This window comes from Ciconia boyciana, chromosome 1 (genome assembly GCF_034638445.1).
Source record: "Ciconia boyciana chromosome 1, ASM3463844v1, whole genome shotgun sequence".
NCBI lineage: Eukaryota > Metazoa > Chordata > Aves > Ciconiiformes > Ciconiidae > Ciconia > Ciconia boyciana.
Window position 1 is genome coordinate 80,955,384 of NC_132934.1, and position 15,922 is coordinate 80,971,305.

General features: G+C 42.0%; 1 protein-coding gene across 1 annotated transcript in view; it reads left to right on the top strand.

Moving 5' to 3' along the window:
• The window catches only part of BORCS5 (BLOC-1 related complex subunit 5), a 77,869-nt gene that overhangs the window by 56,903 nt on the left and 5,044 nt on the right, over positions 1-15,922 (top strand). The gene's annotated exons all lie outside the window — the stretch shown is intronic.

Sequence of the window (15,922 nt, forward strand, 5' to 3'; positions counted from 1 at the left end):
AGGAGATGCTCTTTGAGAGTATTTTCTCACATATTCTCAGATAGGTAGAAGAACTGGTGAGTGCGGCGTATGTCAAAACTCTGTAAAACCAAATAACTTTCAATGTCGAAAGAAAAATTTTTGAACAGGTGGTTCATTTTTATTCATGCAGTATAAACAATGACCTTGATTTGTTGTTGCTGTATTGGCTTAGAGTTAAGAAAATCCCACATGACAAACTGGATAATAAATTTGATTCATGGGCTGTTTTGAGAAGCTGCTGCTATCATGAAGTTGTAAGTCCAAAATAATGTGAGAGCCATTAAAAAGGCCTTTTTACTTTGGTGTATCAAGATCTGAGGCCAGCTATTACACAAGATGTAAAGATATTTTCAGATGTTGGTGACTCAGATCACACAATCTCAAAAATGGGATTTAATTGCCAGCCTAATGACAGTGTACTGCATTAATCCAAGCAGATTGTAATTCTTTTGGCTGTTAAAGTGTGAGAGGGAATGTTGACATGATTTAAGTCATGGTAGACTCTACCACCGCAATCTGCACTAGTTGGATTTGCCTTCTATAGGGCAAGTGGCAGACTGTCTTTCAAATTAGCTAGCATTGGCGATGTTTTCTTCCCATTCATAAGGCTTATGATTTTTTTCCATGTAAAATAAATACAATGATGATATCGATATTGTCACTGACTTACTTTATCACAGGCTCCTCTCCGACAAAGTGAAGGAGAAATGGGTGACTCTAACTCGGGCAACTGACAAGTTAGTTGGGGTTTTTTTGGTCAAAACACTTAAGTAACTTCAGATGCTTTCAGTCCCTCTGCCAGATCTGGTGGGTTTTTACTGTTCATTTTCCTAATAATTTTTAAATGTTTTTCTTGCATTGGCTGTTCTGCGTGTGTGTTCTGGAGGAGCCGGGTGGGACCCACTCAGCTTAAATCATTCTTTCCAAATTGTTTGGGCTCTCCTTGGTGCACTAAATCGAACCACTGTTGACAGTTGTTGACAACAAGGGGTGCAGCTGAACTAGAGCAGGGTATGTCTCTCATTACAAGTGTAGACAAAGGAAATAGCGTTTGGCTGCACCCATTTGTCAGCAATGATTTAGTTTTGCTATGTAGACAAAGCTTTGACCCTTGGTAAGGAGTAAAAATGAACGAGCAAATGAAGTGTATTGTGAAAAGCATAATGTGCATAAGATGGACAGTAAATTCTTTTTATCCTCATTTTAGTAGTCAGTATTTCCCTTTTCCTCTCACACTGTAAGCATTGAAGTGCTTTTCTTCCAGTAACAGACTTACCAAGTGATTGATGCTTTTAACTTTCCTACAAAATGTTGGTGAGCTTCAGTCTCCAATTCCTGCCATTTGTCTGAGGTATGTTTGCTTTTCAGACTGTCACTGACTGTGTAGTAGTAGTCCTACTGTATAGTATGCTACAGTCATACTGCCTGCAGCCAGGATTTTTTTTAGTCTTTCCTTGACAAAATGTCCCAGGGCAAATACCTTTTGCTCATTGTCTGTGAGGCCAGCAAAAAAGTTTCTTGGTTTCTGGCAAAACTCAGAAGTACTGTTGTAAATTTATTTGTCCTTGATAACTCAATAATTGACTGTGGTGGTTTGTAAATCAGCACATAATCGGAATTAAAATGGTTCTTAATAGGAAAGAGAATAAGCTAAGGAAAACAAAAACCTTGCATGCCAGTAGTTACTGCAGATCTAAGTAGACCCATCTGTGCATTCCCTGACGTTGGGGACCAAAACGGTCTAGCTTTGCTCTCCATCCCATTTCCCAGTTTAGCCAGAATTTCTTTGCAGTGTGTTGGCTGGATCCATATCTGCTCCTAAACGTAGAACCTGTGTGACTTTGAGGTTGCCGTGACTGTTCTCTCTCAAGAAGAAATACATTTACCCAAGTGTTTCCTTGAAGGGGAAAGAATTGAAGATGTGATTGAAGGTAGTTGACTCAACTGCCTCTCTTCAGCAGTTACACTTACTTGTACCCAAACTGTTGGTTATGGAAGGACTGATTTTTATCACAATAGGCTTTGTCTTCACTGCCAAAAAAAAAGAATGTGCTTGCATCTTTTTAGGGAAAAATAACCGCTATGCATTAAATATTATGTTTCATATTAATTTTTGGCACCTGATTCACCATCTGTTGCAATACTGCAGTAATTCCAGGACCACTGAAATATTTAGGATTCTTTTTAATTTTTTCTCCTTATCAGTTTGAAAAACAACAGAACAGCAATTTGGGATTTATGTATGTGTTAAATTTGACAGTTTTCAGGAAAAAAGCCTGTGTGCAGCATTTTCTGGGTAATTTGTCTACTCTCTGGTATGTCGTAGGATGAAAATTTTTAGCTTATTGGATGAATCATCACGTTATTGACTTCCGGGGGCATTCTGTTCAGATGGGTCTGGGAACAGGATCTAGTCTGTCTACTGATGATATGTTGGATCCACATGAGCTTGTTATATGTGTATGCTAGGAAAAAGGTGCATTTTTAAGACCCATAAGATAATGTGTTCTAAAATGCTAAGATACAAAAGGCAATTACAACTAGTTAACAGGTTAAACTGATCTTACTGCACCTTGGAGCTTTTACCAGTGTGTTTAATGATGGGGACAGAGTTGACAACGTGCCTTATGGAGAATGTGATACTTCAGGCTCAAAATCGCAGGAGTGAACCATGACTTGCTAAACCAGGATAAAACAATTTCAGTCTGCCTATTCTTGGGTGTGTGTGTGTGTGTGTATATATATATATATATATAAAATCTCTTTAGTGTCTATCTGCATGAGGACAAAAAAGTTCAACTGAAGTGTTCTTCCTTTTTTTTGTGGTGGCTTTAGTGTCCTAGGTGTAGACAGGAGGTCTTAATGTGCGGCATCTCACGTCCGTCTCTGCCATGAGAGTGCCATAGGTCTGCGTTATAACTAGTTTGAAGTTCTGAGCAACTCCAGCTGCTGTTGGATTTGAGAGGTGCGTGTGCTCTCTTCGCCAAGACTGTCTGCCTCAGTTTTGTGATCTGTAAAATGGAGGGTGTCTGCCAAGATTAGTTTGAAGGCAAATGTTGACCAGCACTAAATATTAGGTATGACTGTGGGGAAAGAACCAAATGAAGCAGGGAGAGGGCTACTTTACATCAAGTCCATATCATTGGAGGATGTCTCTTTTGGGTGGCAGGGAGAGAATTTTGAAAGTCATCTGATAGGGGATGGTGAATAACAAGGAAACAAGCAGGATAGGTAAAGGCTGGGGAGCAGACCTAAATTTTCAGAAAGGGCCCATGATTTTGTGTGCCTCCCAAATTGTCTAGTTTCAATGTCTTAAAGATTATTTTTCATGTGTTAGATGTGAAGCTTCTTAAAAATCACGTCCTTCAAAATAGCTGAAGCTGAGTATCCCAAAATTATTAGTCTCACTTGAAAATTTAAGCCTAGCTTCTTTCTATGAAAGCAAAAGGGAAGCTGAAAGCCACCTAAGGTCCTTTCAAAGAAGTTTTGAAAGAAAAGGTCTTCAGCATTTCTTATTAGAGTATCAATGTTGGCAAAGGGGATGTGCTACTCAAAGTATCCTATATACCCTTAAAGGCAAATGTAGTTCCTAGAATAACTGTGCTTGAAATGCATTAAGTGGATTATTAGGAGGGCTCTTCCACTTTGCCCTAAACCCAAATATCAATGCAGTGTGTCTGTAGCTTTTATTGCCATAGGCAACCCAGGCTGACAATAATTTTGAAAAAAGAACACTTCTTACAATACAAGATGAAATAAAAAATATCTCAGTCTAAGCTGACACACATCTACAGGAAAAAATTAACACCTTTTCAAATAATAAACATTACTTTTATATTTTTAACAAATGTGATGGTGGAATAGTTAAACAACTTTTGTCCAGGCAGGCATTAATATCAGTAATTGGTTTGCCATACAGCAAATTTGTGTATGGCTTGTTTCATACCTGTAAATTCCTTTATGGGAATGGCTCATTATTTTGAAGAAAAAATGTAGAATAAGATGTGTATGGATTTTTTTCTTTACCAGCTTGCTGCAAAAAGTAATTGTAATGGGCTTCTCTAGTATGTAGTGAAGATGTCAAGAAATACAGCCCTTAATATTTGGCAAGTAAATAATTTTTGAAGCCACACATACACCGCATCATGTCTCCCAATACATTTTAGCTGTTTAAAATTACAGATAGGAGTTAAATCATTACTTTATATAAGTGACAAGTCTAGTGCATTTGACAGACCAACAAGAAAAGCCCTTTAAATACAAGCATTATATACAAGCACATTTTAGCTTATCCCATGCATTTAAGGCTCATAAATTGTGATTCAGCCATTCATGTCACCACGTGTGTGAAGTAAAACATGCCCAGCAATTTGGGGATTTAGGAATTTCAGTTTATTTTTTGTGAATGCCTTGTGGCTTTTTGACCTTTATGGCAACTACATTGTTTCTGTGTCATTGAGCATTTCTTTTACTGAAGAGACCTGTCACCTAGTGGGAAAATGTGCTGGGGAATGTGGCCTGCAGAGGTCATCAACATGGTTTTGTTCCAGCCTGAGGGAAGGATGGGTTTGCTATGGGCCCGTCCTGTGGCTTTGAACCCCTGTCGTTCCAGAGGCGAGAGGCCTGGCAGTGGTAGGGACAGCTTGTAAAGGTTTGACATTCCCCAGTGGGAATTAAAGGACATGGTACGTTGAAGGTGGTGATAAAGGGAAAAGCTCTTTAAGCACAGGAAACAATTCCATCGTCAGGAATGAATCAATGAATGCCGGACCAGAAATCTGGGAAGGACGTTGCCTGGCTGGGGACTAGGTTGATGCAGTGCAGGATCCCATTAGTCAAGGCAGCAATTTGACTCGGGGTGCGTACCTGCTGCAAGCACTCATAGTTTGTACTGGGTGATGCACCAGGGTCACTCTTCTTAGCCCCATTCCTCACTGAGCAGAAAGATTTGGAGTGCCTGGGATTCATCCTGTGCTCCAGTCACAGTTGACCAGTGTCCCTTCAGAGAATGGACTCAAATGAAGGGGAAGTTTTGTGGAGGTGTTTTTTGTTTGGTCTCTGGTTTTATTTGTTTTAGTACTCTGCTGAGTGAGGTGTTTGTTGCCATTCCTGTTAGTTACGGTTTCCTTGTAGGTGGTGTCAGAGCTGAGTTTCCTGAACTATTTGTGAAACCTGTTTTCAGCAGACATGCCCTGAGAATGACGCATGTTCTGACTAAACTGAATTAGGTCAGCAAAATACGAATGGCCTCACCAAGTCCAAAGTGCTGCTTCAACTTCAGGCCTTTGCTTCAAGGTCCATGTGCTTGTATGGATCAGACCACTAAGTTACCTTTCATCCCGTTAAAGTAAAGGGCTCAGAGGATCAAAAGTAAGCCTGTTAAACAAAGCCTGGCAAAAGTGAAAATGGAGATATGTTTAGATTTGACACAGCATATAAAGACTTTCTAGATGAGGCCGTGTTAACTTGCAAGCAAAATTGAGCCTTTTGGTTCACAGACTTAAATTAGCAATGCCCCAAATCCAGGGAAAGAAGCCTGAGAATTCCTTGAGATGCAATATTTCTGAGATGGGTAGGAACCTGGGTTGAATCGCCACTTGTATTTTCAAGGGATTTAATGCCACGCTGCCATGCCTAGCTAGAAAAGCTAGAGAACATAGTGTTCTGTGAAAAAATCAGTACCTTAAATATAGTCTTTAGCATTATGGAATTATGAGATTGATGAGGACTGTGGCAATCTATCAGGCTCTTTATTTCTCTCTTCTCTGATGAAGAGTTATTTATAAAGACTGGAATCTTAACTCAACAGGCACCATCATGCAGAAATAAATGCACAGGGTTGTTAAGCTGGAAACTACCTTCATGTCCTCTAGTTGATCTTGCTTGTTTTTCTCCAGACTGATGTATAAGGAGCTTGAATTCTCAAGTGGTGGGGTGATGTCTTAACCAGCCAGCATCAAAATGGGAAACTGCTTTTGAAAAATTTCACAATTGTTACTTTAATACATAGAATGAATGTCTTGCTGTGTATGCCTGAGGCAGATGGCCAGTGCTCTGTTGTACATGAACTTTATGAAGTGATCTAGCAGTTATTAAGGAAGAGGAAAGATTGTTTGCACTTGTGACAGCTTGACATCTGTTGCGTTAACATGCACTGCTTCATTCGGTGTTATAAAAACCAGTCCCTCCCTCCTAGAATATATGTGTGAAATCAGTTCCAGCATGTTCCCTTCTCTTGTGCTTTGGTTTCTTATGGCCTTTTGAGAAAAGATCTAAACTGGAAAGCTTTCCACCACCAAATTGCCAAGAAAGAGTAGAAAATTAAAGTTAAACAAGCATCTAGCAGTCACAAAGGTTTGTATTATTATAGAACTTAGGTGCTTAAGAGACTGGCACTGAAGATCGGAAGTCTAGTATGCTAAGCTTCATATTAACACTTTCATCAGGATTAGTGCATGGAGTTTATGATTATCAGGTACCAGAAGGAACAGAATTCAGTTTCTTCTCACAGCCTGTTTAAACTAGGAAATTGGGTTTCTTATTCTAGCCTTGTTTCCCCAGGTGGAAAAAAAACCCAAACAACAACAACAAACAAACAAAACACCTACCCCACCCCAAAGCACTGTCGATCTTCAAATAGGAATAAGAAGTATTGAAGTCCATTCTGGAGCTAGCAGACTTGATATTGAATTTGTGCATGAAACAGATTTGAGATGCAAAGAAAGCAAGTATCAGCCTGGGCTGTATGACGCAAGGTACTCCCACAAGAAATAGGAACATACTGATTGTATTGCACGAGGCTGTGAGACGATCTCGTCTGACACACCACGTGCAGCTCTCACTATGCTCAAGGAAGGCGAGTTCATAGTACAACAGAAGGGCTATAAGGATGCCAGGGGAGTGGAGAACCTCTGGAAGGAAACTGGAAAAGCTTTACTTGTTTGGCTTACTCAAATGAAGACCGAAAACGAAGATTTCTTTTTCTAAATAAGTCTGGGGTTAATGTAGGTTGAAAATGGTCTTCTCCCTCCCTGCTGGATTGTGTCAGTACAGGAAAAGTCACTTTACAGGCTTTCATTCTTAACGATTACCTCCTGTTTCAATGTTGAATTGATATTTTCAAGGTGTCAACTTTACCCCTAAGTGAGAAGGGGGGGGAAGGGGGGGTGTCAGGAATGTTTGCTAAAAGCTGTTTGACGTTCATTTTAGATAGGTTAGCCAGTATTATTTGCAAATATTTGGAGTTGCACTGATGACTTAAAGATGCTATGTGGTAGGCTGGGGGAGCAGGGTTGACCTTGTGTTAGCAGCCCTATAATTAGCATTCTGATAACAATCAGATGTGATCTGCAGAGATGACTTCATGTTGAAAGTATTACAAAGCCTTAGTGCAAGTAATCTGTCCATCTTGCTTTTTATGAAAGGTAGGGTTTCCTTAATGTTTCTGTGCCATTGGGGCATGAATGTTTCTGTATGAGAACACTATTAGCCATTATTTCAACACCGCTCTGGAGGTACAAAACATATCACTTACTAGTTGTTCCTGACTGGATGTGTCATCTACCTCTGTAAGCCTGGATAAAATGCTGATTTATAGTATAGTAGTATACCCTGTAACCAAGTGTATGAACTGTGCCAAACTGTGGTGTAGTGGGCAAGAAATAAGATGATTTCTTTTTTTTTTTTTTTTTTTAACCAGAAGAGGAAATTATGTATTTGAAGAGCAATTGCTGGGACTGGCAAATTATCTAAAAGATAAAATCCCAAATCAGATTAATTTCAGCTGAAAAAGGTGCTCAGGTAGTTGTTGTAAAACAAATCGACATAACAGCAGTATATGGCAAGGAATTTATAAGAGTTTTTAAGGTCAGAAAGGATTCTTGGGTCATAGCCTTTCCTTTTGCTTAATCCAGTCCATAGAATTTCATTCTTGCTTATGCCCAACCTAAGCTACATGGGAACTGAAGGTGAACTACTTACTTTTCAATTGTAAGTTCTCCTGCCAGGTCATAGTGTAAATTTTCAAATGCCTTCTTGCTTTCGATCAATTTGTTCTAGAGATCCATGTGTAGACATAAACAAGGAGAGAGAAATACTCAGCCTTTTGTGAAACTTGAGGCCACTGTGGCTCAATACGATAAAAATGGATGCTCAGAGTGGATTAGAGTTACCACTACAGAGTGGATTAGAGTTACCATTGAACTTTCGTCTGAATCGTTGATTGCTAGTGGTGGTATGTACTCTTGTTATCATATTTTGAACAACAGTCTATAGCCTCAGAAGAGCTTGCTATGGAAATGATGTGCAGTGTTCAAGATTTCCTTGAGGCTTTCCTGAAGCCAAAGACTTACTATCAGATGTTGTGACCTCCAGAAAAGTGCTGGGACATTTGAGCTTCAGCACTGTGTAAGTATGGTGGAATCAGTCTTGAAAGTAGCTCTTCTGGGAATGAAAGAGTACATCCTCCCCATCTCATCGTCACTGGGAGGTACTTGGCTCATTTCATGTTCTGTTTCAACATGAAAGAGCTGATGTAGAGCTTCAAAAAGATCTTTCAAAAATCTTTCACATTATCAATGGCTAACATTGTTAGAGCTGGCATAACTTTCTGTTTCCCTGGTGAGAAGTTGTTGATTTGGACATTTCGTACGAGAACTGTGGCTGTTGGGGAAAGAGCAAAGGCTTAATCTGGGCTGTCAGATGTCCAGAAGTCCCTGATTCCTGACTGCTTGGCTTGTGCCCCTGCACATTTCATGCTTCAGCCTTCTTGCATGTATACAGGCCATCTGCACAGCACATGAGAGGTAGGTCTGATGCAACCAGATGTGTTGGACTGGCTGTGTGAGTGTGGCATGGTGCTTGAACCCATCTTTGTCTGCAGTTCCCCAGACAAGAAAAAGAGGGAGTCCTGGATAATTCTTTTACCACTTCACAAACTGTAGGAAATGGTTAAAACTCAGCTTCTTTGCATTATCTGAGAACAGATTTAAGAGTTTTTTCTTCTTAAGCAGTGTTCTCTTCTAGAAAATGCTTTCTTCTAGTGTGTCTAACCCTGACTAAGTATGGCAAAGGTTATCATCCCCTTTTGAAAAATTTTGAAAGACCTTCTGTAGGACATCTGGAAAAGAAGACCTACATCTATCAGGTCCCAAGTGTGAAGCTGAGAAATAATATCATTAGATCAGATGGCTTGCAAATGTAATGATGATGACTATTTTAGATAGCACCTTTTCACCTGAAATGAAAACGGTGGTGTTTTCTGAGAAACATCTCATTAATGATAGTGGTCATCTCTTTTCAAATCGAAGCTTATTCTTGATAGGAAAACCAGCTTACTTAAAGCTAGTAATTCTGACATGTTAAAAGTACAGAACTTCAAACCCTAAGGGTAAATAAGATTTTCAAGTGCTGGTGTCCTATACTATTCAAGCTCTGGCTGGATATAGGAGTGTTCTGAATGAGTAATATGGCAGCAGTGTAAAATCAGGAAATTAGGGAATTGAAGGCTGTGTTTTGTAGCAGAATTATTAGGTAGTCTGAAATAGCATTGTGCAAGTTATCATTTAAGCAACAGATCACTCTGTAACAGATACAGATTTTTCTTTCTCTAGGAACAGCTAATTAAAGACAGGCTAGGAGTTTCTGATTCGTTTCTGTGGAGTTGTACTTCCCAAAAGAGAGGTTTTGTGAGGACATTGTACACACAGGTTCATTTATCTTATGTATTGTCTGGGTGGGGTTTTTTATTTATTTTTCTTAAAATTCTTCATTTAGGAAAGGTATGGAAACATTTATAACACTTTGAATGTAACATAACATTTTTTAGTCTTGATAAATTTTAGAGATGACTTTTTTGATGGTGTGTAGATTGTTCTATGAAAGCAGCAATTGAAAGCTCTAAAAAAAGTGTTCTTACTAGTTAAAGTCAATGAGCTAGAAATTACTATAACCTTTTCTTGGTGGCATTTCAGAAAACTTACTGACAAAATCAGATTCCCCACCCCTCCAAGAATCTTGTTGTGTATTTAAAAGTCTAACACAGCAACAGCAAACACTGAGTTAGGATCCAGAAACATGTGCAGTGGGAGAGATGGTGCTTCTCTCCACGTGGTGGTTCTGCCGCTTCTGTGGCTGTCACGCTGAAGGGCCATGCAAGCATGATGGGACAGGAGACCAAACCACTGAAGAAAAGAGATCCTGGGAAGACCAAGCTTGTTTTGTTCCCCCCCAACTTACGTGCAGAACTGATCCCATGATCATACAGCTGATTTGAAGATGAGGGGTGGGACTGCTGCTTTGCAGCCTGAGGTTGCATTGGATTTTGTGTAATGTGAAACTATGCCCTGAGTTTAACTTGCTTATGTTATGGTTTAGCTGTTTTGAGAGAGAAGGATGATAAGTCACTGTGGTGTTGAGGGAAAAGTATGTAAAGAAAGTCAAGTAGAAGAGGACTGCGATATGAGATGTATCCAAGCTGGAGAGCTGGCTGTAGCATCTACAGCACCAGATTCCAGATGGCTGCTGGTTGTCAGGCTTTGCTCTCAGTCCTCTCCCACCTCTGTGAACTGGGGCCCTGCTATTTCAAGCGCTTGGAAGTCTACTTGTTCGTTAGTGCTGGGCGAGAGGTAGGTATTGTTTTAATCGTAGCTTTAGGACTTTTTTTTTTTAGCAACAGTTAGTGATAGCAGTCATAACTTAAGCTTGGGGGACTGCCAGTTGGCAGAGGGATGCTGGTAGCTCTGAAGCAGGGAAGGCTTGAGTCGGAGCTGAGGGAGACGTGGGCTGCGGAGGTCAGACCGCGGGGTAGCGACAAACATATCCTGTCCAATAACACAATATGCAGGAAGGTGGGAAAGCTAATTTCAGGAACGAACCTTCTGATTCTTTTGAATTCTGAATTCTTTTGTGCAACCCAAGGCCTCCCAAAATAGTTGAATATGATGTTTCAGGAGCAGCAGCCTATCTTACGCTATCGTGTATCTACTGTAGCGCTAAGGGACCAGGTATGGATTTAGCTGTAGATCTTTTGAAGTAAGTAAGGGCCCTGATGTACCTGTTAATATTACTAAAACTCAGTGTTAGAGCCAGTTAAAATGGTTACTCTCTGTTCTCTAACGTGACTGTGATCTGTGCAATGCTTAGACTGAATAAGTCCTTGGCAATTGTTTACAGCAATGACAAATTACAGAAGGAGCAAAAGGAACATTTTGGCATGGGATTAGGTCTTGGATGTGATAAGCAAAACTTAAACACAATTTATAATTGTTTACCTGACAGTGGCACAGAGAAAGGGTACTCATGAGAACTGTACTCATGACCAATGCTGAAGAGAAGGACGTGGGATCCTTGGCTGAGTGTCTCTGTTTTCTACCCTGGCAAAGATGCTACCCAGTTAGTTTATCACTTAGCAGTGTGTGGGATGAGTGGAAGAAACAGAGGATGTTCCCATCATCAGGAAGTCATCACGATCTATTGTGCTAACTTTGCGTGACATTATCAAAGAGAGAGGGGAAGAGAAAAAAAACCCATTCATTGAGCACATTTGTTTTCAAGCAGTACAGAAAGAGGAGCTGTCTTCAGTTTTAAGTGTGTTGATTGAAAAGTATTTTCACACCAGCACATCGTGACTAATATTCCATGCAGTCATGTTCCCGCCTGTCACTTTCTGATGTGGTTTTTGTGCAGCTTCAGGAAGGAGTTCATTTAACCCCAGCTAGGCACCTGACAATGTGAAGGCAAAGGCCGCTTGTGCTTGGAGCGCTGTTCTAGCAAGCGAACTTTCTGGAATAAGGATTGCACCCAAATTGCTGTGTTTTTTTGAGTGGCAGCCATACGGGATGGGAGCTAACAGCAAATTGCTAGGGCAGAGGAACACAGGACAAATGGATGTCTAGCTGAGCTCTTGAAGGCTGTTGCTGGGGGTGGGGGGGGGATGTGCGGGGGAGCAAAACGTCTTCTTGCCTTACTGGCATTTTAAGGAGGGAGTGGAGAAGCTGGGAATGACAGAGCATCCTCTTATGAGATGTATTTGTTTTGTTACGAATGTCAGCAGTGCCTCTCTAGAAATTTGATTCCAAGTTTAATGAACTTCTGATTGCGTTTGTAGGTTCTGCAACCAGGGAAAATCTGTCTAGTTGTAATTTTCAGTCTCAATCATTGAACTAACAAGATATGACCTCTGTTTCCAAGAGCTCAGGACACTTACATGCCCATGACAGAGGTGCTATAAAACCATGCCAGGTAAGGGGTATATATAGGGCACTGGTTTGTTTTCAGTGTGGTCTCTTGAAAAGAATTGGGCAGTGTCCAGTGCTGACCTCAGTCTTTTTGTGGGCTAAATTAGTGTCTTTATTCTGCTTGGCAGTGTGGGCCAAGAAGAATTCTAAAATGAATGCAAGAATTTGTGGTGTGCAAGATGTCTGAAAGTCCCCTCAATTGTTTTTGTGTTTAATCAGTGTGTTGTTACAAATGGGCCTGTGTAATGCAGAGGGAGAGTCTGCGAGCCCTTACTGGTTGACAGTGTGAATGGTGTAGCAGGAGGGACTGTGCTGGGGCCCTTTTAGGTGGGGGAATATCCCATCTTGCACTGTTGTTGGAAGTAATTATGAATCTGTTTTCATTTGAGGAAAGAAAAGCCCAGTAGATGTCATTTTCATGTTTAAAATGTGAAGCTGAGCCATAAATTAGTGTCCTGCTGTTACTGATCCACGGAAGAGTCATGAGCTTTGAAATAGAAACAGACCCAAATTCGGAATGTCACTGGCTGTACAAAAAAAGTACGTCATGCTGGAAGGTGAGTTTTAGGCTTGTCCATTTTTATGATAATATACTCCTAAAAGAAAAACTGAAAAAACTCTTCCATCCTTTATGATGTAGGAAGGGGAAAAAAGTCCTGTCTTCTACTCTGGACATATCCAGCCTCAGGTTTGCTGCTTTAACAGGAGGAATTATTTTTTGAAAGAAATAAAATGTGCATTGGGAGCTCTCACCCCGTCATTGAGAACACGTCTTTTTTTTTCCTCAAGACCAAGCTGGGAAGAACCTCTTGCTTTGACGAGAATTGGGACTGGGACCTTGCATGCTGGGCTTTGCCCTCGGCTTGTGTTCTGTTGCTTCTTAACAGGCTTCAGGTTCAGTCTTGTGACTCTCTAAACACTTCTGTACCTGTAAGTTGGGGATGACGATAGCTTACTCAGTGGTGATGTTTGAAGAAGAAATTTGTGATGGTGAAGCCATTGAGGGGCTGGTGACAGCGCGGCTCCACATCTGTCAAGGCTTATGGGTGGTGACCTGCCAACAGGGGAGTTCTCTGCAACTGTGGTGGCCTGGTGTAGTAGGAAGCTCGAAGCAAGCAGAGCAGAAACAATGGCTTGAATAAACACTTGCAAATGGTTGTAGGGCAGCGGAAGAGCTGCTGGCTCTGAGGCCTCTTGCTGGGCTTCCCAGAGAGCTTCTCAGCCAGGGATGGGCAAGAAGGCTGAGACCTGAGTGTTTTTCAGAAGAGACTGTGGCAGGGCCTCGTGTATGGGAGGTGGGAGTTGATGGGAGTTGCTCAGAGAAGGCAAATTCACTCATCTGACCCTCAAGGGTGTCTTGAAAAGCATGGACTGCCTTGGCTGTAGGCAAGGGAGCAGACTTGCTTAAGCTTTCTTTTTCCAGATGCTTTTTATTGCTACTGTATGGAATTAAATAGATGGGAATTAAGTGGATTCTTATGTGCGTTCCCTGTTCATTGCAGATTCCCAAAGGACAGTTTTAGTCTCTGTGGTGGGTAAATAGGGCTGACCCTCTGAGTCCTGCAACTGAAGGACCAGTCTGAGCACCAGAGGAATGGGACTGCATGCCAGGAGAGGTAAAAGCACAAGGTCTGGCACTGGAGGAGCTTGCTTGGAGCGGGGAGGAGGCAGGAAGGATGTAAGTGTGTATTTAGGCCCGCTTCAAGGAAAGCTGCAAAGAGGCATTGGCATTTATGTACAGGAGTTAACATGTAGGGTTGTTTTGGGTTTGGTTTTGTTCTGTTTTGTTTTCCTAGTTAAAAAGCCCAGGTTCAGTCTGAGCAAAAATTGGCCTTTCCTCATAATTACTCAACTTCAGTCCCCCTTGTCGTGTCGCTGGCTGTGCAGCTGCCATGGCCTTCCGCAGCAGACAAACTTGAACGCTAGGTGTAGGGAAACCATAGGAAATGCTCACTTCCACCCTTTCTCTTTTTTGTGAGGCAGCTTTTTTTGTAGCCATTGTGAATGTGTCCAAAAGTAGTAGAGAGCTTGGAAGGCCACTCCACATTTCTTCTTCCTTTTGCAGGTCAGCTTGAGCTTCTCCCCATGTTCCCCTCCAGTAAGTGGACATACTGGTATTTACACAAGGAGCCTAAAAGTCAACAGATGAAAATTATTGGAATGGAGGGAAAAGGGGCCCTCTGGGTTTTTTGTTTCAGAGCTTGGTAGATGCATGCTTTGCCTCTTGCACAGTGCCGTGAGACCGTGTGGAGAACTTGCCTGTGGAGGAGAACTTCAACACCAGAGGAGGTTTCTGCCTGGGTCCCCACGCTGCTCAGTTTAATGAGGCCTGCTGGCTTTTGGCAGGTTTCCGACTGGCTGCCACTCCACACCACTGTCTCTCATTAGGTAGGACGTTTTTAGGTGCTGGATTGAATTTACTTCCATCCCGTGCAGACCTGGTGGTGGTCTGCTTTTTACACACTCCAATTTACAGAGCTAGCGCCAAGCTACTAAATTATTAAGCTGGGGTTTTAATAGAAACCCCTGTGTAGGCTTAAATTGTTTCCACTCTATTTGGAGTTTCCTGCTCTGCTGGTTTTTATTTTGTCCCGTGCATGAAAGCGTGGAGGGAGGAATTCACAGGAAAGCACAGAGGCAAAGAGGAAGAATTCGGCCTGAGAGCACTAGAAAGTAGAGACGAAATAAAAGGTTAATTGGTACTGTATCCAGCTCTGATGGAGGTGATAGGGGAAGAAAAAAATGCTTCCTAATCCCCATGACAGTTCAGCGGAAACTTGTGTGTTTGTTTTCAGTGCTGTTTGTAACTTAGGTTTCTCAACACAATATTTTCTTGCCGCCTGTTTTTGTCTTGACCCCTTCCCCAGGGCTTGAAAGGGACGTTTGTCAGCAAACACAGCTCCCCTAGTTTTTTTCCCCCAGTGTCAAACACTGCTGCTGCCAGCAGGACAGCAGTGCTAGGTTGGGTGGGACTTCCCTCCTCGGTGGGGGATCCCTCTTCCAGCTTTGCACCGCTTCCACCCAATCCTCCCCTTGCTGCAGGCTCTCCCCTGCAGCCCCGCACCACTGCATGCTGGGTCAGGATTACACTTGTCCATTAAGTACTATGTAAGTCAGATCTGGTCAGCATGGCTTGTTTTTTAGCAGCGCACAGATAAATTTGTGTTGTCCCTGATGACAGGTACGGTCGCTGTCGTCCACCGAATGGGTTGACTCTGTCACCCAGTTGAAGTGAGGGATGTTGTTTGAACTGGGGACTCCTGGTAGACCAGGAGTCCTCAGCAGTGATTCCCTGAGGCCACTTCATCGTGAGTGGTGACCTCCTTCCTCTGGGGGTAATTAGATGGGAGGTGTTCAGAAAAACAGTGATAAGGGGAGGCAGTGGGCTCAAACTGGTCAGTGTGTGTCCGCTCCTGCCCTTCACTCGGTCGCTACTGTGGGCATGTGCCAAGCCCCAAGCGAGGGTACGGCTTTCTACCATGACGGAGCATGGTTGCAGGATGCGTTCCAACTGCTCAGACACACCAGTTTGAAGAGCCATCATAGTGGAGCAACTGGGATTGTCGAGCACAGCTACAGCAAGCCAAAGCAACCGAGCTTCAGGTGTGCACTTGAGGGCTTGGAGCAGATCTGTTGCCAAGCTCTCTGAATATATGGTACGTCTT